This window comes from Schistocerca gregaria, chromosome 2 (genome assembly GCF_023897955.1).
Source record: "Schistocerca gregaria isolate iqSchGreg1 chromosome 2, iqSchGreg1.2, whole genome shotgun sequence".
Taxonomy (NCBI): Eukaryota; Metazoa; Arthropoda; class Insecta; order Orthoptera; family Acrididae; genus Schistocerca; species Schistocerca gregaria.
The window spans coordinates 407,186,367-407,210,564 of record NC_064921.1 but is presented as its reverse complement, the minus strand read 5'-3'; the positions used below and the strand labels follow the sequence as shown (position 1 = coordinate 407,210,564).

Here is a 24,198-nt window from a genome sequence, read left to right as displayed (position 1 = left end):
CGGTCGACTTCCATCCCCATCCTTCCCGAGACCGATGGCCTCGCTGTTTGGTCTCTTCGTCCAAACAACCTAAGCCTTCCCGGATTACGTCAGGATTCAGCAGCGTCACCTCTACTGTTTGTCCCCTGTATGGACACTGTGGCATACGACCTACAATCACCCCACTCTCGGTCATTCCAATATGCTGACGATGTTCTACTGGCAAGCGAGCAGCGTGAAGACGCAGCAATGGAATCAGCGACTTCGTAAATTTGGCCTGCGATTGAATATGAAGAAGACAGTACACATGTAGTGTGGCACTCAAACCGACGGGACCATCAAAGCCGGTGGAGAAGACCTGAAGAAAGTGGAGCAATTCAAAAGTCTTGGCTCACTCATATGCAGTCTACCGGAATTACGTGCAATTATGGCAATTATGCCTTAAGTCAACGGTTAATAGGACTGTAGTATGCCCAGTCGCACTTTATGGATCGGAGTTTTGGCCAACGACATCGAAACATGAGCACGCTCTCCACGTGATAGAAATACATATGCTCCGATGGTCCCTTGGGTTTACTCGATTGAACCATGCAATAACAGTCTACGGTCGACGACTATTAGGAAATTCATCCATCTCAGATAAACTATGGGATAGCAGGTTAAGATAGTACGGACAAGCAAAGCGTAGTAAAACAGATTCGGTGATAAGAAAACTATGCACATGGGCATGAACGTCCGACGATATCGCCGCAAACTTAATGCACGATAGATGCATCGTATCAAGGACATGGAATTCATCAGTACCACCTATGAAGATGTCCTTTGCAGACCCATGTGGACGCAGATGTGTCAACTAGCGGACCCTGCTCGTACGGGATAAAAGCTAAGATGAAGAAGAAGAAAGAAGAAGAGTTTGACGAAATATCAGTATTAAGTTTCGCTGATGCTATTAACAGAGAAAGTGACGAGGAATGAGACGATCTGTTGAATGAAACGGACAGAGTAATGAGTACAGAGTAATGATTGAGAGCAAATCGGACTACAGTAATGAGAAGTGACAGAAATGAGAACAGCGAGAAGCTTAATATTAGAATTTCGGAACACGAAGTACACGATGTCAAGGAATTTTACTACGTAGGCAGCAAAATAATCCATAATAGAAGGAGCAACGAGTACATAAAAAAGCAGACTAGCACTGGCAGAAAGAGCATTCCTGGCCAAGAGAAGTCAACTAGAATCAAACATAATTCTTATTTTGAGGAATAAATTTCTGAGAATGTATGTTTGTAGCGCAGCATTGTATGGCAGGGAGATATGGACTGTGGGAAAACCAGAACACAAGAGGATAGAAGCAGTTGAGCTGTAGTGCTACCGAAGAATGCTGAAAATTCGGTGGACTAATAAGGTAAGTAAGGAAGAGTGTCTCCGCAGAGTTGGGGAGGAAAGGAAAATACGGTAAACACTGACAAGAAGAAGGGACAGGTTGATAAGACATCAGGGAATAACATCATTGGTGCTAGAAGGAGCCGCAGAGCGTGAAAGCTGTAGAGGAGGACTGATGTTTCAGTACACCCAGTAAATAAATGAGGATGTAAGTTTTGATCGTTACTCTGGGATGAAAAGGTTGGAACAGTAGAAGAATTCCTGGCTGGCCGCATAAAAATAGGAAAAAAGGCGGAGTTTATTTTTCTTGAAGAATTCATTGTTTGTACATTTAGCTGCATGCCGTTGTTCACCCATTTAAGCAGTTATTTTTGTTCAACTGTTGTTTCTCCAGTTGGAATTTATTTTTTTGATGAATTTACTGTTTGAAAGAGAGCTTAATTAAAACAGTATGTTTTTCCGAAAATTGCTGTGTTCTGCCTAAATGTCCTATTTCATATCAGGTTATGTCAACCGTTATTTCTTCAGGAGGAATTTATTTGTGAGGAATTTATTATTTGAAAGAAAACTTATCTAAAGTTTTGATTAAAAAAATGTTTTTATTTAAAAATTGCTGTGTTCGGCATAAATATCCTGTTCCATATCAGGATATGTCAACTCACCCCTGGAGTTATGCAAAGTAACTGAGCACCCAGGATTAGCTGGCATTGTTAAACGCTTTAAAGAAAAGTGTTACCAAATACATATTTCATTAATGGGTTATACATGATTTTATTTTTAAAATGATAACCTATCTGCCGCGTTCACCAGAATCTCTCCAAGCATTGCACGAAGACATAGGAAAATCACAACCAAAATGAATTCGAAGTAATCCCAGTATCCCTTACTATACTGTGAGAATTACGTAGTAGAGTATTTCTCATACGTATAATAACCCAGGAAGAGCAACTGCAGATATTTCATGAAACTTTGATAGGCATTGTAGTTTAACTGTAAAAGCTTATCGAAGCCACTTTCTTCTTAATAAATAAATATATCACACGAATTTTGAGAAAAGTATTACATATGCACCACATAATTTATGTTCATTTTCAGAGAAAAGGGTTCTTTCTCAACATAATGCACTTTGCCTAACAGTTCCCCATGTGACTTAGGTATTTAAGAATTCTAAGAGGTTGGAGGCTCCTTTACGGTGTTTCTCACAAAAATCCTCTCGAATTTAACTACAGAAGAATGCTAATAGCTTCTGTTTCTACTTACTTTAGTAGATGTAAGTAGCTTAGTGTTACACTTTGGAGGAAAAGATCTATAACAATAATCAGATATCCGCGTTCATTCGGAGGTACTTGGGTTACATATTAAGTAACACCGTTGTGACGAATTACATCACACATGCAACGCAGGACGACGTGCAAATCAATAGTATGCTTTGCCCCCTTTAGTGTATTACTTTCGTAAGTACAATTAAGCAGGCTGAGTACAAAATACGATATAACAAGGCTGCACTCATGTAAGGACATCGGTTACTACTATAGAGAAAACAGTGGGTTAGTGGATTTTTAGAGTGTAATATACTATTCTGACAGGATAATGACGAACAGCATTACAAAGTATGTGTATTTAAAGGTAATTTGATGCTAGATCCAACAGCCAGTCCGGCCATTTCGGGTGCTCTTCGACCTTGTTCGGAGTCATTATAAATTAATACCATTTTCAATACCGTCCTTATCCTTTCAAACATAGCAGACTAATACGTAAGTACTTTTACCTTAATTTTTTCTACACCTGTCAACACTTATGATTCCACTTCGCAACCCTCTGCATTGCGAAGTAGATTACTTCGAGACGTAGGAAGGAAGCCTATTCGCAAGTGTTTAATGATAAGATTATTACCATTCATGAGTTTTACAGCAAGTTACTAGTAAACTGAAAACCTAAAGTTGGCAAACGGCTGGATGAATAATAATGTGCAGTGAGTCAATAATGAAATACCAATACGCAATATCAATGCCGCTACACTATAAATCTCCCCCTAAATGTGTCGCAGTCGACATCTATCATTTCTTAAACAATTCAAAAGTCGCTGTAGAGACTTCGAATTATTATTTATTTTGTCTAACAGACTGAAACCATTACTCGAGACCACAACTATCACAACAATCCAAGATAAAGACAAGTACATTGATTGTGGGCATTTTTAATTAGTCGATAAAATAGCCTATTACTGGTCATTACAACTGTGAATTAGGAAGACTGGAACGTATCTTTGATTCAAGTGTACTTATAAACTGTATACTTCAGTAACAGTGATTTTCTTAGGCAGTATGTCCAAAGCTGGGTGCAGCCGAACGTATGACCAGAAACGTAGCTGCGTGCTCCTTTTTAAGATATCCTACATCCTCAGCAGCAAGCATATAAACACTTGTTTTGCAGATCAAACTGGCTTTTCCTGCTGCTAATTGTTTTATTTAATCCATACGCGTTTCGTCTTCTACTTCGCGATTTTTTGTAAAAATCGTAAGTAATTACATTTTTACAAAAAATCACGAAGTGAACTGTTTGATAATCTATAACTAACAAGACTGTATCATTATAGATACCACTGATGATGCCTTCAAACAGTAGAAGGCGAAACACGTATGGATTAAATAAAATAATTAGCAGTAGAAAACAAGTATTTACATCGCTATTGTTCCTTACGTGTTAGGAATACAAAATGATTGACACTATATAATAGACAACACTGTCCACCGTCTTGGACGAAAGTGAGTTATAGCTCATTTCGACCCAAACATGTTGCACCATAGATGGGCGTCATTGGTGGCCATTTACTGACTTTTTCTGGATCTACAATGTAAGAAAATCAGTAATTTGGATTCCATAGACTCAAAATGTATCGTTGCTGTTCATTTTACATTTCTGCATTCGGTACATTACATTAAACTTTGTGTTTTCTGTGACTACCGATACCGGTCTACATTAACTGCAGTACGCTACGTAAAGCACAATTTACATAAAATACACATTATTTTCCGCAGCTATGTGTGCCGAATCAACATCACACATTCAGTTATCCTCAGCGTAATTTATCCTATCCAAGTAACAATTTTCGATCAACGGCTTTCACAATGTACAACTGTTAATGTATTTTTAATGAATGATTTTTTCGTAACAGTTCCGTTATAACTTTCATATTATCCATAATTAACCTTAACACTTGGCCATGAGTTTAGGTGGACACGTATTTTTACACGGTTAATTTCACAATTCAACGATTTGACAGCGTGAAAATGAATTTTGTCACGTTTTGTTATTAATCTCCCTCTCATATTTTAAATGACAGCTTACGTAACAGCTACTGAAGTGACGTAATGTGTTAATGGCTCAGGGTAATACTTTTTTCGCATATTTACAGGTCAGTAAGCTTCATAATCTGCTCCAGTTCCGTGCCATTCCATGGCACAGCGGGCATTACAGGACCATATTTCGCACCCGAATGCATCTCTAATGAGCAGACGTCATAACGAGCCTGAATGCGGAGTATTATATTTCCGTCTGGCTTTGGTTTGGGAAACGCTTGGTCACTAGAGCAGCTGCCTAATCCCCTCCTACAACGAACAGTTAATCCAGTTGGAACAAATAATAACCAGTCATGTAACTGTTTTATATGATTGTTATTTCCGACAAAAGATTTTTAGAGATTTCTTCAAATCGAACTCATACAAAATTTTTAATTGACAACAATGGTTTCAAGTAACGAATTACTGTATATTGAAAACTGTTCAGATAAATGATGATACAATAACATCGAAACAGACGTTGCCATAGGTTGGTGGCTTATACTTGAGAAAAAAGTCAATTTCCAGATCTTCAAGCAATTTATTACATTTATTTTCCAGACATACAAATAAATAAATAAAATATGAAATAATAAAAGCAATAATGAAGCAAATGCATTAACGTTTCGAGTCTGAAGGTAAGCGAAAAAACAACGCGGAAATAAATAAAAAACAATCTTCTACCGGCGTAAATTGTGGGATTTACGCTGATGGAAGTAAAGGGAATATTGTTAATATGAGACAGATGTAGGCAAAATATTGGTTCATTAATGAAAGAGTCTACTGTTTAAAAGTATAAGATACTGAAAGTGCATTTTCGGTATATTTTGGAAGTAAAATATGTATATCATGAAGGAGAAGGAGGAATGAGACTTCCCGGCAGATTAAAGCAATGAACATTATTGGGAGTTGAACCCTGAAAGCCTACCTTTGTACAGCAAGCGCTCTTCCCAATTTTTTTATGTCATTTATTCGATATTGTTCGTTGCAGACGTCCCATGATAGCAGTTCAAGTTCGTTGTAGATCCATTCACTCAGTTTTTTACTACAGAGAGGAGCTAGTCTTCTGACCGAACACGCCGAGCTACCGTGTCGGCATCTGAGCTGTCCACGCATGATTAACTACTGTCCCTCACAACTCTACTTCCAGCGTTTCTTCGCCTCCTACCTTTCAGAGTTCTCGATACCTTGCCTGACTTCCACTCCGGGAAAAAGGGAGTAATATTTGCGCAAAGTACGCAGGAGAACCCGCCCGGCTAGCCCATCGGTCTAACGCACGGCTTTCCGGAGCGGGAAGGAGCGCCTGGTCCCCGGCACGAATCCACCCGGCGGACTTGTGTCATGTTCCGGCGAGCCGACCAGTCTGTGGATGGTTTTTAGGCGGCTTTCCATCTGCCGCGGCGAACGCAGGCTGGTTCCCCTTATTCCGCCTCAGCTACACTGTGTCGGCGATTGCTGCGCAAACAAGTTGTCCACGTACGCCTACACCATCATTACTCTACCACTGTGGATAGCGGCAGTTGCCGTGAGGTTGCGCTTCTCTGTCGTTTCTAGGTCCCCGGTTAACATACAACATACGCAGGAGAACTTCGGTGATTGTAGAGTGTAGGAGATGACATACTGGCCGAAGTAAATGCTGTTTGTTTGCAGCTGAATCTTCTCACGAAATTTCATTCACCAAGTTTCTCCTCCGAAAACGAAAATATTTTCTTGATGCCGACCTACGTATGGAGAAACAATCATCATAATAAAAGAAAAGAAATCAGAGCTCGCTCAGAAAGATATAGGTGTTCGTTTTTTTCCGCACGCTGTACGAGATCGGAGTAATAGAGTTGTTCGATGAATACTCTGCCAGGCAAGTGTGATTTTCAGATTGTCCATTCAAATGTAGATGTAGATGTAAAGCTGTGAAGTGGCTGAGAAGGTCGTGAGTCGAGCTTAGACAGCTTGCCGTCATGGTAGCCGACTCTCCTCTGTGTGTAAAAGTATTCGACGCCAAACTTGAAGAGGTGCCATTTGAAATTCGGCTGCATCAATGAATGCAAAAATGAAGGGGAAAGAAAGATACCTTAGTCGGTAAGGCACTTACCCGCGAGAAGGATAGGTCCCAGGTTCGAATAACGGTCTGGCACATAATCTCACAGGGCATTTTAAATCAGAGCAGCGCACAATCCGCTACAGATCAAAAATTCGTTCTGTAAAGGGGAAAATATGTTTATGAGGAGCAGATAATGGAAGGAAAGCATGTGGGGTCATAGAAAGATCGACTGAAATATTTGACACACTTTACTACTTGATCAAGGATACGAAACCGGTTCGGTATAGATTAAATATAATTAATATAATAAAGTTCGTCGATAAACAGATTAAAAATTGGTTCGTAGCAAACGATATGACTTGCGAAAGTCGGGTCATTCAGCAAATCAGGTATCACATTGTGAATGATGTAATCCGAATACCGGTCAATGAAACAGCGTCATTATTGTGTTTCACCGTAGGCCCTGAGAGAGCGCTGTTGGACAGAGATAGGGCAGAGACGAACGTGAATAGCAGAGGAGATGAATGCTACAGCATCACACAAGTGACGTTCTTCCCGGTCCCTGTGACAAATACGGGCGTTAGCCGGATGAAGCGAGCAATCCGTAGTGTAACGGCAGCGTTGGACACTGGCGTCCGCCGACAAATGGGGAAAGCCACGGCACATGCGCACAATGTTTCGATGTGTGCTACAGTTCAGCATGGGCTACCACAAGCGAGTTAAATTTCTGAGTAGCTTCATTATAGTTGGTATTTATCTTAACAGTCACTACACCGGAATCATTAATACTTAAATAAAATGTCAAGAAGTTCATTGAAATAAATCAGTTTCATTCATTGTGAAGGTTTCTGGTCTTAAATTTGTTCTTCAGATTAACTACTAAGTACTCATTCGGAGAGGGCTACTTCTTGAGGGTGTTTCAAAAAGGACTTTACAACTTTGAATATTCAGATAAATTAATTCGCATCACCTTTGTAGTGTCAATTTGTAGGGAAATACAACAAGCGGCACTTGTTTAAAGATGGTTGCCTTCACTGGACACGTACATGCTAGCTGTGTGTTTAGTTTTGAGGAACCGAAGTCGGAATCAAAGGTTCAGCGTAATTTCCGTACCAAGTACGCAAAGATCCTCCTATAAGGCCTGTAATTCATGAGTGGCATAAATATTTTGTAGTAAAAGGGTGCTCGGTAGGACATGGGAAAACATCAGGTCGTTCAAGCACATCTGGCGACGTCGTTGAGCGAGTATGACAACGGTTTGTCAAACGAAATCGACCCGGCGTGCAGCTGTGAAACTGGAAATTCCACGTACGACTATTTGACTTGTTTTGAGAAACCGTTTCCTTTTGAAACCATACAGATAGACGATCGCACAGGCACTAAAAGACACTGATGAAATTGCTTGCAAGAACTCTGTGCGGATATTACATGGTGATGAACATTTATTGGACAAAAACATCTTTTCTGATGAGTCGACGTTTCACTTAAGTGTCAGGGGTAACACACATAACTGTAGGATTTGGGGCAATGAAAGTCCACATCAAACATTGCAACATGTTCGTGTTAGGCCTAAACTGAGCGTTTTCCGTGCATCGAACAAGAACGAAGTGTACGGCCCCTTTTTCCGTGAGGTAACCATCAACCTGATAGTGTACCTGGTCATGTTACAGCAGTTTGTGATGGCACAGTTCCATGAGGATGACCAAGAACGAAATGTTTACTTCATGCAAGATGGTGCACCACCCCACTACGTGACTGACGTCTGGGATTTTCTCAGTGTCCGTTTTCCAGGTCAGTGGATTGGCCGTGATGGGCAAAGTGCTTGGCTCCCACGTTCTCCAGACCTGACACCACTCGATATTTTTTTATGGGGATTCATCAAGGATATCGTGTTTGTACCTCAACTTAGAGCAAGAATTTAAGCTACCACTGAGCAAGTTACAGCTGCAATGGTACAGCCCACCGGTTTTTGGAAGAAATTGACCTCTGATGGGATGCGTGCACGATAACCACCGGGCCATCTTTAGTCTAAGGGGAAAAAAAGAAAAAAAGAAACTTCGTGTGTTTCCCTACAAAATATAGCTAAAACCAGCTCTATATATCCTTTCCAAAAATTGATATGAATTTTTAAGTTTGTAACGTCCTTTTTGAAACACAATGTGTAATTGCATCGCCTGCCTGATATCCGGAATCGTCCCAATACAACGGCGATGCATGTAAGCATAAGGGGAAGGAGATTATACAGCTGATACCAAAATATTTTATACTCAGCCGATGGTGAATTCATTAATAGCGCAACGTATGAATTCCATCTTATGTAAGTTATATAAAAAATTTGTCACACGATAAACAACCTGGAAAAACATATAAAAATGATGTTCGAGCGCAAAAGGAAGAAAAGCTAGATAAAACAGACATTCTAGGCCTGTTCATGATGTTCTTAAACACGATGAATATTTTAAACACAGAATGTGCCGTTGTAGAGCTTCGACGTTTCAAGTAAGCTTAGGGTAGTAACATTAAGAGTGAAGGTAGACTCAAAACTTGAAAGAAAAATTGCTAATTAGGCAAAAAATAGAACGGTTAATCAAGGGAATTACTTAAGAGTAGGGAGGTATATCAGATGAAACTGAGCAATGAGTTCAGGACCTTAGATAATGTGACACAGATGGAAATGAAAATTATTTATTAGAGGCAAACAGGCAAACAGCAAAAGATATTGTAGTTATGCCAAAAGGAAATAAAATGTCATAATGAATAAGGCAGGAGACTTTCAATTAAACGATAATAGAAACATGGGATAACGTGCTGAACTGACATCCATCTCCGAGAAGATGTGACAGATGCAATGATAATTTGGTACTTTATATAATTTAAAACGAGAAAAGTTTACAGAAAACTTCTGTAGATATCAGATTGCATTAGTTATGTTGCCAGATGACCCAACAACCAAGGACTCTTTGTGAAAATGCACGTCGTCCAGTTCATGATTTTTGTACTTCTTGCTACACATTTTTATGTATATATATTACACAGTAAGTAAATAAGAAGTAAATTAGTAAGAGATGTCTTACAAATTATTTTCCTCCGGAAATCACGTTTTAATTTCACGAATTTTCGGCCTCTACTCCACATTACTTTCTGTTACTGGTAGTAGCAAGTGTGAGCACAACTTACAACAAATTGTCTCCTACTAGCATAATAATTACACAAGCTGCCTTCAGCAAGTGGATTAGTTTTTAGTTTTATATGTTTTTTTCAACCGATCGTAGAGAATTTCAAGAAATGTGCTGAACTCATGAATACATCGAGACTTTGTATTTCACTGATTCAGTCTTCTCCATAGGTATTAGGCATACGACAGACGGTCACATCTTCATTGCATACATACTTTATACTAGAAGAGACACATATATACTTACAGATTGTATTAGGGCAGTTGTACTTCTTTGCATACTGAAGGTCTCTCTACATGTTCCGTGACGTTAAGAAAGTTTGCTCTCTACCTCGTATTTGGTTGACAGTGGTCAGATCGTTAACTGTTCATTCATGGGTCAAATTTTGTGCTAAAATAGAATATTTTCATGAAGTTATACCGGATTCATACATCTATTCATTCTTAGGTAAGCTACAAACATGAATAGAGGCTTTGGCAATGACAAAAGTTGATGTATGTCGACAAATACTGAAGAACGCCTTAGTTAACTAAGTGCCTGTTAAATTCCTCAATGAAAAATTTACAGGTAGGTTATATTTACACTAGCAATAAATGATCGCCATTTTCTACATACATTCCACACTTTGCATTCCACTAGAATATTCTGCACTCGAAACCAGCGGCCGTACCACCGTTTATATCACAAGATGTCCATCATTCATTACGTCTCCAGTCGATATGTTCCTCCCACTTCGAACCTGTCTGCTTTCTCATAGACTCTCTGACCCATTCTACAGCTTTTCATCGTATTAATGAACCTATTACACTGTAAATCAATGCATTAGTATTTTATTAAATTAATTTGGAGTATCCTATTACATCTTTGGAGCCGTCCGGCGTGGCCGAGGGGTTCTAGGGGCTTCAGTCTGGAACCGCAAGACCGCTATGGTCGCAGGTTCAAATCCTGCCTCGGGCACGGATGTGTGTGATGTCCTTAGGTTAGATGGGTTCAAGTAGTTCTAAATTCTAGTGGGCTGATGACCTCAGAGCGATTTGAACCATTTGAACATTATTGGATTATTACGTAAGTGGTGTGTCGCTTATAATTGTGCGACTGAAACTACTACTTAAAATCCTTAACCTTAAATTTACAAAACTGATGCAAATTATCATAAATTAAGAATAGTTTAGTAATAGTATGGTTCAAATGGCTCTGAGCACTATGGGACTTAACATCTATGGTCATCAGTCCCCTAGAACTTAAAACTACTTAAACCTAACCAACCTAAGGACATCACACAACACCCAGTCATCACGAGGAGTAATAGTATGAACAATGAGTGTGACACATTAGTGTATATTGTTTTCTCCTGTTGATTTCATGGGCGGAGCCATTTTTTGGGTAACATGCAACATTTATTATAGGATTTTTCTAAACATTCAGGCTGTAATGCAACGAAAGGAACCCACGCCACTGGCAAAACATGAAATTTTCGATACCTTTCTAGAAAATATTCTATCTTGTGATGTTGCTTTGGTAAGATGTTGATGTAAAATTTAGGGTGCTAAGGTTGCCCTGGAGAGGTTGTTTGCAGATTTGCTGGTGCTGAAGACAACAAAAAGGGCCCCGAAATGGTTTTGAGTCTTAGTACGTTGTTGTAACATAATTTTATAAATCCTCATTAATTTACAAGGACTAGAAATACAGGAGCGTTTGCTTGCTTATAGTGTCCAAAATAGAGGCTTTGCAAATGAGACGATTAAACATAGTCAACTCACATTAATGTGGCCACCTGTTAAAAGCTTGAATAACCACCTTTTATAACGTGGACCACTGCGAGACGTTCATGAGGAGTCAATAAGTTTCTGGACGGTATCGACAAAGAAGTGCATTCATGCCAAATCCAGTGGCGTGGGCAGCTATGTTTCTCGGTTGAGGATCCAAGGCACGAAAGGCCGATCAAGAAGATCTCGCAGATTCCAGATTGGGTTTGAGTCCGGTGAGTTTGGCGTTGAGGGGAGTACGGTAGACTCATCCTGATGCCTTCCTTATGACGGACGTGTACTGCAGTCTGTGTGACACGTTGCATTGTCCTCTTGGTAGATGCCCGCGTGCCAAGGAAAAATGATCTACATGCAGGGGTGGACAAGGCTCCCAAGGATAGATGCATACTTGTGGTGATCCGTTGTGCATTCCAGAATGACGAGATTAGGCAGGTAATGCCACTAAAACATTCCCGACACCACGACACTCCCTCCTACGGCCTGAAACCTTCCGACGATTGATACAGGGTGTTTGCTTTCAGACATTTCACGCCAGACACCCAGATAAAGTGATTCATCTGAAAAGGACTACTGTCACTTCTCAGTGGATGTCCAGTTGCGGTATTGGCGTGCAAAGTCCGGGCTACGTCGCCGATGAGCATCTGTCACCATGGGTGCATGAACCAGGCACCTGTTGCGGAGGCCCATGAGCACCAACGTTCGCTGAACGATTTTTGAAGACACACTTTTGGTAGCCCCTTGGTTCATATGGTAGGTCAATTACTACTCACCCTTGCACATCTCCACAGGCGTCGTTCATGCCTGTCATCTATGGCCGGAGTGCACTACAGTTGCGTTGACGCTGCTTTCGGAGAGCGCCATTTTGGCATGCACGTTATACTGTAATTGCGGAATCAGTCGATCAGTTTACAGAGTTAGACATATCGGAAATGCTTCCACCCTTGGCCCGAAAGCCAATGATCATACTCTTCTGGACGTGAGATGATTTTCTCCGTTTCCTTATTACTAAAACGACTCACTGTTTTCCGCGTTCCCCCTTACAGACTATACATGCCATCCACTGCTAGGACATCCACCTGCCACCTGTGAGTGTTCATTGCACGTTGACGTTGAAGGGTGGTTACATTAATGTGACTGGAACTTGTCCCAGAACAATGGTCTTTAAAAGAATCACAAAACGATGCCGGTCACGGTGGTGTCGCGGTTGAGGCGCCCAGTCCGGACTGCTACGGTCGCAGGTTCGAATCCTACCTCGGGCATGGATGTGTGTGATGTCCTTATGTTAGTTAGGTTTAAGTAGTTCTAAGTTATAGGGGACTGATGACCACAGATGTTAAGTCCCATAGTGCTCAGAGCCACAAAACGATGTATCTGCTTTCTCAGTCGGGCAGTTCCTCCTTGATAAGGACTATCTGTCCGTATCTGTATTGCTCTAATGCAAGCTGCTTCGGCGGTCAGGGCCGCAGCCTCCATGAATTTTGGGTGTTATTATTTCCAACTCTTAGGTTTCGGTCAGTTCACTCTCCGTGCGAGTCTCTACGAAATCTCAAACCCTTCTCTGACGGAGTCCAGTTTCACCGCTCTCACAGCCTACGGACGTGGCATACAGAGATGCATTGTCACAAATTGTGGGCACTTTTTGTCTGCCCACTGTCGCAGGTGTGATCTGTGGCCACTGTGTTACGCTTCTGCAGTCTATAATTTAACGAAGAGCGATGCAATTTCACTAGTTTAACAACATTTCTTTTACGATACTCACCATGATATGGAAATAATTATCTGCTCTACATCTACATCTGGGTGCATATTACGATGGCCAGTACCGGAGGTGTAAGCCACTGTCTATAGGCCTCCCTGTCTCCTTAACTTTCACATGTTGATCCATCCTACCGGTAACAAATGTAGCAGAAGGCTTCGATTTCTTCCTTAACGAGACCAGCTGAGGATTCCAAACATTCAACCAGTACTGAAGAATCGGTCTGTACGTGGTCTCCTTTGTTGATGAGTTTCACTTTCCTGAAGCTCTCCCAACAACCCAAGTCGACCATTCGCCTTCCCTACTACCGTCTTTACGTGCGCCAAGATATTAAATGACGTGTCTGTGTCAAGCAGCACACCACTAATAAAGCATCCGATCATTACATGACTGTTTTTCGTATTCACTTGCATTGATTTACATTTTTTCTACATGTGGAGGACGCTGTTATTCACCACACCAAACGGAAATTCTGTCCTTGCCTTCTTTATCCTTCAAGAGTCACTGAATAATGTTACTTTCCCGTACACTGCAGCATCAGTGATTACTGATTACTGCTCACCCTACCGTCAGATCATTTATGTGTACACAGAAGAAGAGCGGTCTATCATATTTCCTTGGGTCACTCGTGGCGATATACTTGTCTAGGGATACTCGCCATCAGTAATGACGTACTGGTTAAGTCTTCGAGCTACTGACATCAGAGTAGCTGTATGAACTGTGCATACACAAGGTTCTCAAAAAGAAGTATCCGATTTAACAAGCTTTCATCCTTAAAATGAATGAAGGCAGATATTTGGGGTGAGTCAGCTTACGCACGGGACTACCAAGTATATATTCAAAAGAACCATTCGCTTTTACATAATTCCACATACAACCTTGCTGTACTTGTGACAACTGAAGCTTTCAAATACTAAAGGGGCGATGTATTAGTCCCATTTTGGTCGACAATATATATTTTCACACAGGTGGGTGCAAAGGAGCCATGCACGTAATATATCAATCGGGCCAAGTGCCATGAACCTTGTAAACAGTTCACACTAGCGTGGGTAAATGGCGTGCGTGCAGAGTCCCAGGTCTTCGTCGTTTCAGAGGGGGTATGTGCCATTGTGTTGATGATTATATTTAGTGTGTTCGTTTCATATTAGTTTTTTGCCATTTGGTATTTGCTATCAAATTTTAACGCCGTTACACGAAATTATGTCGGTAGCTACACACATCACGAAATCCTCTGAAAGACCTAGACGTTCTGGTTCAGTAATTTCTGAGCAAAAGAAATTGAAAACGACAGGAAACCCATACTTGAGATGGAAGAAGTAGCCAGTTTGTGGGAAGCAATGTCATCTGCAAAGGTTAGTTTTTTATCAAACATAAATACAGCTGTAAGTTTTTCTCAAAGACTACGATATTTTAATAAAACCTTTATCGTAATTCCGTCAGAGTTGCGTTTTATTGTGGTGTTGACAAGTTTGGAACTATCAAGTTCATTTTCGGGCCGCTCCTATTAAATCTGCCCTTATATTTTTTATTTATTTATTTATTTAACCTGGCAAGATTAGGGCCATCAGGCCCTCTCTTACATCTAACCAGGCATTCTACTTATTTTACATTCATATGTTTTAGTAAGCATGTTAAAATACATCTAATACAAAAAGTGAAATAAACAATTAGAAAGGTACACCTGGAAAAATACATTATTGAAGAGAATGATTTTAGATAGGAGTGCTGGCAGCAGGGAGTATGAGGGAGACTCATGGTGAAGGGAGGAGAAGAATAGAGAGATATGATGAAACATAATTGAGGAAATATAAAGGAAAAGAAGACTGCGTGGCTAATAGAGATAGATGAAGAGGAAGGCATCTCAGGAGCAAGATAGGAGACGCTAGTTTTGCTATTTGACAGATGAGAGGATAGGCCTTGTACATTAATTTTGTGGTGAACTTTATGAGGATGATAGTAGGAAGTAGACATAGAGTGTGGTAGTCACGCATTTTGTCCGGCCGCAGCCACCCTAGCTCGGAGTATGAAGCATGGTTAGCTCTAGCCGTCTTTTGTTTTCACTACTCATGCCTTGTTGATTCACATCACAATAGTGGAGGTTCGGTAGAACGAGTGCTTGCGCACGAGCTGGCGTTTCAAGTCCTGTGGAAATATGTTCCGAAACTTTTTGAGAGCATAGATACAAGCAGACGTCTGTCGGCACACTGTGACTGTATTCTCCGCCCAGTTGAGATGCTCGTCCAAAGTTACACCAAAGTTCTTCACTGTTTTCTGATATGGTATTGGAGTACCATCGAGCAGAATAGGAGGTAGCCGTTCGCGGAAATCTGAACTTATTAATTTCTGATGGGCTATTAAGATTACTTGCGTCCTTTTTGCATTTAATTTAAGCCCCAGGTTTTTCGCCCATGTCACTACTGAAGACAGATCATCATTCATCAGAGCGATTTCAGTGTTTACATCTTCAGGTCTGACGCTTAGGTAGAGCTGGAGGTCGTCGGCATAGAAATGATATTTACAGGAGGACAAAACCGACGAAATATCGTTGACATATAAAGAAAACAAAAGTGGTTCTAAGACTGATCCTTGTGGCACTCCCGAAGAAACATGTTTTCAGGAAGATTTTTCATTTACGCAGACAACACATTGCTGTCTGTCTTTTAAGTAGCTTTCAAACCATCTCCTTGCACTAGCAGAGAAATTAAGCTGTTGCATTTTTCTGAGCAATATGTCAAAGTTAACAGTGTCAAAAGCTTTGCTGAAGTCCAGTAGCGTCAATATTGTTGACTTTCGATTGTCGATGGCATATTTCAGGTCATTAGTTACTTTAATTAGAGCAGTGTTTGTGCTGTGATGTTTACGGAAACCGGATTGAAATTTGTCATATAGAATGAATTCATGCAAGTGTTCAGTGATTTGGTCATGAACAATATATTCAAGTGCTTTGGAAACAGCAGGCAGTATGCTAATTGGTCGGTAATCACTAGGCAGTTGCGGGTTTTCGATCTTAGGGATGGGTCGAATTATACTTCTTTTCCATGCAGTGGGGTATATTCCTTTCACGAGGGAAAAATTAAATATGTCAGTTAAGACAGGTACTAAGATATCGGCAACATTCTTAATCATGGTTATGCCGATACTGTCGTTGCCTATTGCATCAGAAGAGATTCTCATTATTGCTTTTCTTGCCGTATTTGTTGTTACATGTTTTGGATGGAAGGTATCGTTGTTAGTTATCCTGTTTGGGGATTCTTGTGGACGGTAATTATCAGCCGTGCTGGTATTCAGAGGTGCAGAGAAGAATTCATTTAATACGTTAGCTGACACATGAAAAGTAGTTTTTGATTTTGCCTTTCCGACTCCCAAGCTACAGAGATTCTTCCATAGAGTCGTGGGTGTCAGATAGCTGCATACAAGGGAGCGAGCGTGCCTGATTTTTGCACTGCGAATGCATTGTCTCACTCTGTTCCGTAGCTTTCTATATTTTTCGAAACGCTCGGGTTTCGGATCTGCCTTGAAACGCCTGTGGGCAGCATCCCTATTAGTCATCATTTGACGTAATTCAGCTGTCAGCCATGGAGCAGGAGATTTTCTTAAACGGACTGTGCGCACAGGTGCATATTTGTCATAGAGGGTGCTTGGGTAGGTGAAAATCAATTCACACATAGAAAATATACACATAATACGTGGTCACGTCGAATGGCGGACCAAAGTACATCTAATACTTGGTCACAGTGCATGGCAGACCAATTTCTCAAAGTGGATGTATTCATAAAGGGCAATTGAAATAGACTAAGGACTAGCGCTGAAGACAGTTCCATAGGAAAACAGCTGATGTCGCTAGCGACATACAGTGAACCATCTTGTGGTGTTCAGATGTTGTCGAGTAATACGCCTGCCGCGCTGTTATCAAGCAATACTACTTCGAACCACAGTCACATTCGAATGGCTCTCAGGTCTGGAGCCGGCACCGTTCGATCAATCAACCAAATGGGGGCCTTCGATGAAACCACTTTCGAACTCTGCTCATATCGTTGTCTCATAAGAATTCGCGACATCTTTGTGTTCTTCAAAGCGATATCTAGGCATCAGATACTGTTGGCGCCCCTTATATACTTTGCAGAACGGTAAAGTAATACAGAAGTTCTGTTACACGGTAATTCCCAGGAAATTACACTGGAACTAGTTTGTTGTATCGGGAACCAGCAGCAACGAATCACATTAAGCAAAGGAAGTCTGTAGCAGAGGGGGAAAGATCTTACTGATTACAAAACTGAGATATATAGGAATTTGAATGTTATATGATATGATGCAAAAAGACTAGAAAAGATTTGACCTATCAAAACACCAATATTATAAATCAAACAACGAAGTAATGTGAGAAATGTAAAATCTCTTATACGATCTAATGTTCGTAAATTACTGACTGGAATAAAAGTAACTTCAAGAAGGTCGGCCCAGTTGCAGAAAAATAAAAGGTACCAGAAAATAATTATGACTTTCTTCTTAAACCTGTAACATAAAAACAAAGATATGGCGTCTGTATATCTTGAGAGAGCCTTCGACAGTGTAATGCGCAATAATATTTCGGAAAACCAAAGGAAACTGAGGACAAAGTACAATGATTGAGAAGTAATGTACAATATTTAGTAACTGGCGTTGGTACAATAGACATGTAGGATTAAGAAAAGACTATCACAGTATGAGAAAAGTTTGAAGAGGGCTCTGGCTCTGAGCACTATGGGACTTAACATCTATGGTCATCAGTCCCCTAGAACTTAGAACTACTTAAACCTAACTAAAAGGACATCACACAATACCCAGTGTTTGAAGAGGGGTTCCAGTAATTTGCCATTGTTTCTGAGCTTACGTGTCGAAGCAGCATCACCGTATATACACTCCTGCAAATGGAAAAAAGAACACATTGACACCGGTGTGTCAGACCCACCATACTTGCTCCGGACACTGCGAGAGGGCTGTACAAGCAATGATCACAACGCACGGCACAGCAGACACACTAGGAACCGCGGTGTTGGCCGTCGAATGGCGCTAGCTGCACAGCATTTGTGCACCGCCGCCGTCAGTGTCAGCCAGTTTGCCGTGGCATACGGAGCTCCATCGCAATCTTTAACACTGCTACCATGCCGCGACAGCGTGGACGTGAACCGTATATGAAATTGACGGACTTTGAGCGAGGGCGTATAGTGGGCATGCGGGAGGCCGGGTGGACGTACCGCCGAATTGCTCAACACGTGGGGCGTGACGTCTCTACAGTACATCGATGTTGTCGCCAGTGGTCGGCGGAAGGTGCAAGTGCCCGTCGACCTGGGACCGGACCGCAGCGACGCACGGATGCACGCCAAGACCGTGCCGTAGGGGACCGCACCGCCACTTCCCAGCAAATTAGGGACACTGTTGCTCCTGGGGTATCGGCGAGGACCATTCGCAACCGTCTCCATGAAGCTGGGCTACGGTCCCGCACACCGTTAGGCCGTCTTCCGCTCACGTCCCAACATCGTGCAGCCCGCCTCCAGTGGTGTCGCGACAGGCGTGAATGGAGGGACGAATGGAGACGTGTCGTCTTCAGCGATGAGAGTCGCTTCTGCCTTGGTGCCAATGATGGTCGTATGTGTGTTTGGCGCCGTGCAGGTGAGCGCCACAATCAGGACTGCATACGACCGAGGCACACAGGGCCAACACCCGGCATCATTGTGTGAGGAGCGATCTCCTACACTGGCCGTACACCTCTGGTGATCGTCGAGGGGACACTGCATAGTGCACGGTACATCCAAACCGTCATCGAACTCATCGTTCTACCATTCCTAGCCCGGCAAGGGAACTTGCTGTTCCAACAGGACAATGCAAGTCCGCATGTATCCCGTGCCACCCAACGTGCTCTAGAAGGTGTAAGTCAACTACTCTAGCCAGCAAGATCTCCGGATCTGTCCCCCATTGAGCATGTTTGGGACTGGATGAAGCGTCGTCTCACGCGGTCTGCACGTCCAGCACGAACGCTGGTCCAACTGAGGCGCCAGGTGGAAATGGCATGGCAAGCCGTTCCACAGGACTACATCCAGCATCTCTACGATCGTCTCCATGGGATAATAGCAGCCTGCATTGCTGCGAAAGGTGGATATACACTGTACTAGTGCCGACATTATGCATGCTCTGTTGCCTGTGTCTATGTGCCTGTGGTTCTGTCAGTGTGATCATGTGATGTATCTGACCCCAGGAATGTGTCAATAAAGTTTCCCCTTCCTGGGACAATGAATTCACGGTGTTCTTATTTCAATTTCCAGGAATGTAGGTAAAAGAAAATACTATGTCAAGCCCAAAGCGAAGAGTTTGTAAGTCTACGGACTGCAGACGGCATAATCTTCCTCTCCGAAAGCAAGGAATTCTCAGACCTACAGTTGCAGTATGTTTGGTTAAGGATGTATAAAGTTAAGATTACAGCTGAAGAGGAAAATAATAACTGGCTGACTTCAAAATCTGGGTAAGTTCGACAACAGATGTTTTCCATTTCTTGAAGAGAAAGTAAACTGTGACTACTTTACATATAACTGGGTATATTTTTCCTGAATGTGTTCGCCTGGAGCATAGAGCTACATAAAATCAAACATGGGCGGTGGAAATCGTAGATTGAGAAATTGCTTTTCTACAGTAGAATATTAAAAATTGGGTGCTCTGATGAAGTACAAGATAGAACCGTATGAGAAATAATACGTAACACAGGTTCCGCATGAAGGGGACACTAATGATAAGTTTATATATAATGAAGACAGCTGGTTTCATGGCTTTTGTGAGTCGATCGCACTGTGACGTGACCAGAAAGGCCGCATAAACTTCTACACACTGATCAGTACCTCGTACTGGACGATTGTTCGGCCCATGTATCTTAAACATCGTTGTACCCACAGTCTGTAAGACTTAATGTACCGGGTGCTCAAAAAGTCAGTATAAATTTGAAATCTTAATAAACCACTGAATAATGTAAATAGAGAGGTAAAAATTGACACACATGCATGGAATGACATTGGGTTTTATTAGAACCAAAAAAAGAAAGTATTACTAGACGCGTGAAAGATCTCTTGCACGCGTCGTTTGGTGATGATCGTGTGCTCAGCCGCCACTTTCGTCATGCGTATCCTCCCAGCTCCCCAGCTGGCTTTGGGGTTACCTGAAGTCGCAAGTGTATCGTGATCGACCGACATCTTTAGGGATGCTAAAAGACAACATCCGACGCCAATGCCTCACCATAACTCCGGACATGCTTTACAGTGCTCTTCTCAACATTATTCCTAGACTACAGCTATTGTTGAGTAATGATGGTGGAAATATTGAGCATTTACTGTAAATAACATCATCTTTGCTTTGTCTTACTTTGTTATGCTAATTATTGCTGTTCTGATCAGATGGAGCGCCATCTGTCGGACATTTTTTGAGCTTTGTATTTTTTTGGTTCTAATAAAACCTCGCGTCATTCCAAGTATGTGTGTCAATTTGTACCTCTCTATCTACATTATTCCGTGATTTCTTCAGTTTTCAAATTTATACTGACTTTTTGATCACTCGGTATGTCGCGGAAATCGTCATCCTCGTCTGCAAAACCGCAGACAGCAAAATTACGTATGGTAGGAACTATATTACGGTGCGGCTACAACAGTGGACTCTATTCCGAGAGAGGTGGCAATCACCTCCCTACCCGTCTGATTTACTTTTCTCGTGGTTCCCGAAATTGCCTTGAACGAATACCTTCGTAGAAACACAAGCACCGTTGGAAAACATGTTTAGACATTTTTTAGGTATTTCTCAGATCCATTAATTATCGGAAAGAATAGAACGGTGGACACAATAGCATGAAGATAGTCGTGAAGTGACAAAAATAAATAAAGTTCTAGTATGCAAATTAAAAAGACAAAGCAACATGAAGGAAGCCCCTCCCGTCGGTGGTTCGAGTCCTCTGACGGACATGTGTGTGTGTGTGTGTGTGTGTGTGTGTGTGTGTGTGTGTGTGTGTGTGTGTGTGTTGTTCTTAGCGTAAGTTTGTTTAAGTAGTGTGTAAGTCTAGGGACCGATGAGCTCAGCAGTTTGGCCTCTTAAAAATTCACAAATATCTGAACATTTGAGCATGAAGGAAATCAAACCGAAGAGCAGGTCGTCAGTTGGGAAAGATTCAGTAATCTGTTATTAATTACTTCACTTTCTTCTATATTTCATGTTGTAAATTTATGTATTTTTATGTCACTGTACGACAAGTTTTGTAGTACAGCATCGTCTTTTTCCCTAGTTTTTAATAATTAATAGGGTTGAGGATGAGCTTAAAAAGTGTCCAAATGGCTTATCCAAAAATAAAAATGATATAGACAGTGTTTGTCTCATCTAAAGTTGTCACAGAGCCTTGCGGATTTTATTTCTTCAGTTATTGAATAGCTTGCTGGTTCACTCAGTAATGAGTTTCCTTTTTGTATGTGTGTACTGTGCCTTGCTTTTCGGTAATTGTTGTCGAGACACCGTTTCAAAAGGTACAGAAAAAAGGCAGGTTATCAATGGGACCAACAACAACCTGCTGAAGTGGTGTCTGATCGACACATTATGGAAGTTCTCATATCATAGTTAACGCTTTGCTGATATTATGGCTCGATGTAAAGATGTTATTTTCGCTCAATAAATGTTAAGAGCATGTACAGCTTTTGATAAATGTGTTACATTTCAGGCTCAATAATTTGTTTTCGAGCTTTAGCTATTGACCTTCTTTACGAGTAATAGACAGAACATGTTACACTCGTGCTTGAAATGTCGTGCGTAGAACTAAATGAATTTAGTGCATTTCAGTAAGGTACCACAACAAACAACAGAACCTTATATCCGCAGCGGATGGGTGAGTTACATTCGCTACCTGTGATGGGAAGTTGCGTAAAAGACTCGGAGCGGATGCTGCTACTTGGTTAGTGATGGTGGCACATGACGTGTGACACGTGAGGGTCAGCCTGGGTCGCTACAGCAGCTTGGGCTGCGCTTGCGCAGTCTGCCGTCATCCCCCACCACCTGTCAGAAGCTCTGGGCGGCCAGGATTACCTACGTGCACTGCCTGGGCGGCTGACTGGATAAGCCCTCACGTCAATTCACGTAACACGAGCGGGATACGATACGGGGCAAACTACCTAGTCATAATGGCACTTTCAACTACCGTAGGAAACCTACACAAAAACTTGCAAACTCGTTATTATTCTCAGCTTGTAAACTCATTATTATTATTTCAGGACTAATAGCGTGAAAAAGTGATATGTTATGTATTCAATACATACTAAAGAATATTACTATTACTCGTACATTGAAAATTGAGACCAAAATGATTTACAGAAATCTCTGTATCCCAGTGGTACATTCGAAAAGAAGAACATGAAATCTTCATCTTGCAGAAATATAAGTGGCACCACGTGTGGTTTTTTACACTAATAAACGTAAGAGAGAAAGTAATTATGAACGAGACTCCCGAGGACAGAGACTAGGTAGACAGGCCATTACCTGATATAAGAACGAATCAGAAATGAGAAAAGAATAATAGCAGTTCATGGTTTGAATGATGCAGTTGAGTCAACATTTTTTAAATGATTCTGTCACCATATTTATGTTTGTGTCATACGCTAGGATAAAGAAGAAGATTCACCAGAGAAGAAGAAGAATAACATACTACCGTTCTGGTTCAACACGGTTAAATTATTTTCTATTTTGAGGGTGTGCTGAGAAGTACCGGCTCCGAATTTCTTATGTGAAAGCTCTTAAAGCTTTTTAAACAAAACAGACTTCTTCTTCATATGTATATATTCATGTCCCAATAAAGTCATTCTGGGGATTAGCATATTTCTCGCAATGAAAGCCCAGCCACAATCTCACTTCTTCTTGTACCGCTTCATTATCAAAATGAAGTCGCTGAAGGTACCCTTTAAGTTTTGGGAAATGATGAAAACCGATGGGGCCAATCAGGATCTGTGCAGATGATCGAATACAGTGAACTCAAGGCTTTGTATTTTAGATGTCGAAGCGCTCGTGTGAGGTCTGGCACTGTCGGACTGAAGGGGGTAGAACTTACAACCTACGTCCTCCACTATTTGTTGGATGATGAAGATGATGTTCGGTTTGTGGGGCTCTCAATTGCGCGGTTATCGACGCCCGTACAAAATCCCAATTTTTACACAGTCCAGTTCTTTCTACACAGTCCAATCGAGCCACAGTTCCTAATGTTGATGATGGTGAAATGAACCCGGGACCCCGTGAATCAGAGGCAGTAACGCTAGACACTATTATTCGATTCAAGTATTCCAGTCTCTGTCTTCCCTCTAGTACCATTTAAGTTATTCCCTGATATGTTTATATACAGGGTGTTACAAAAAGGTACAGCAAAACTTTCAGGAAACGTTTTTCACACACCAAGAAAGAAAATATGTTACGTGGACATGTGTCCGGAAGCGCTTACTTTCCATGATAGAGCTCATTTTATTACTTTTCTTCAAATCACATTAATCATGGAATGGAAGCACACAGCAACAGAACGTACCAGCGTGACTTCAAACACTTTGTTACAGGGAATGTTCAAAATGTCCTCCGTTAGCGAGGATACATGCATCCACCCTCCGTCGCATGGAATCCCTGATGCGCTGATGCAGCCCTGGAGAATGGCCTATTGTATCACAGCCGTCCACAATACGAGCACGAAGAGTCTCTACATTTGGTACCCGGGTTGCGTAGACAAGAGCTTTCA

At 41.5% G+C, this 24,198-nt stretch overlaps 1 protein-coding gene across 1 annotated transcript in view; it reads right to left on the bottom strand.

Annotated features, from left to right (window-relative positions):
- Positions 1-24,198, bottom strand: part of LOC126322813 (uncharacterized) — a 385,307-nt gene that overhangs the window by 339,320 nt on the left and 21,789 nt on the right. The gene's annotated exons all lie outside the window — the stretch shown is intronic.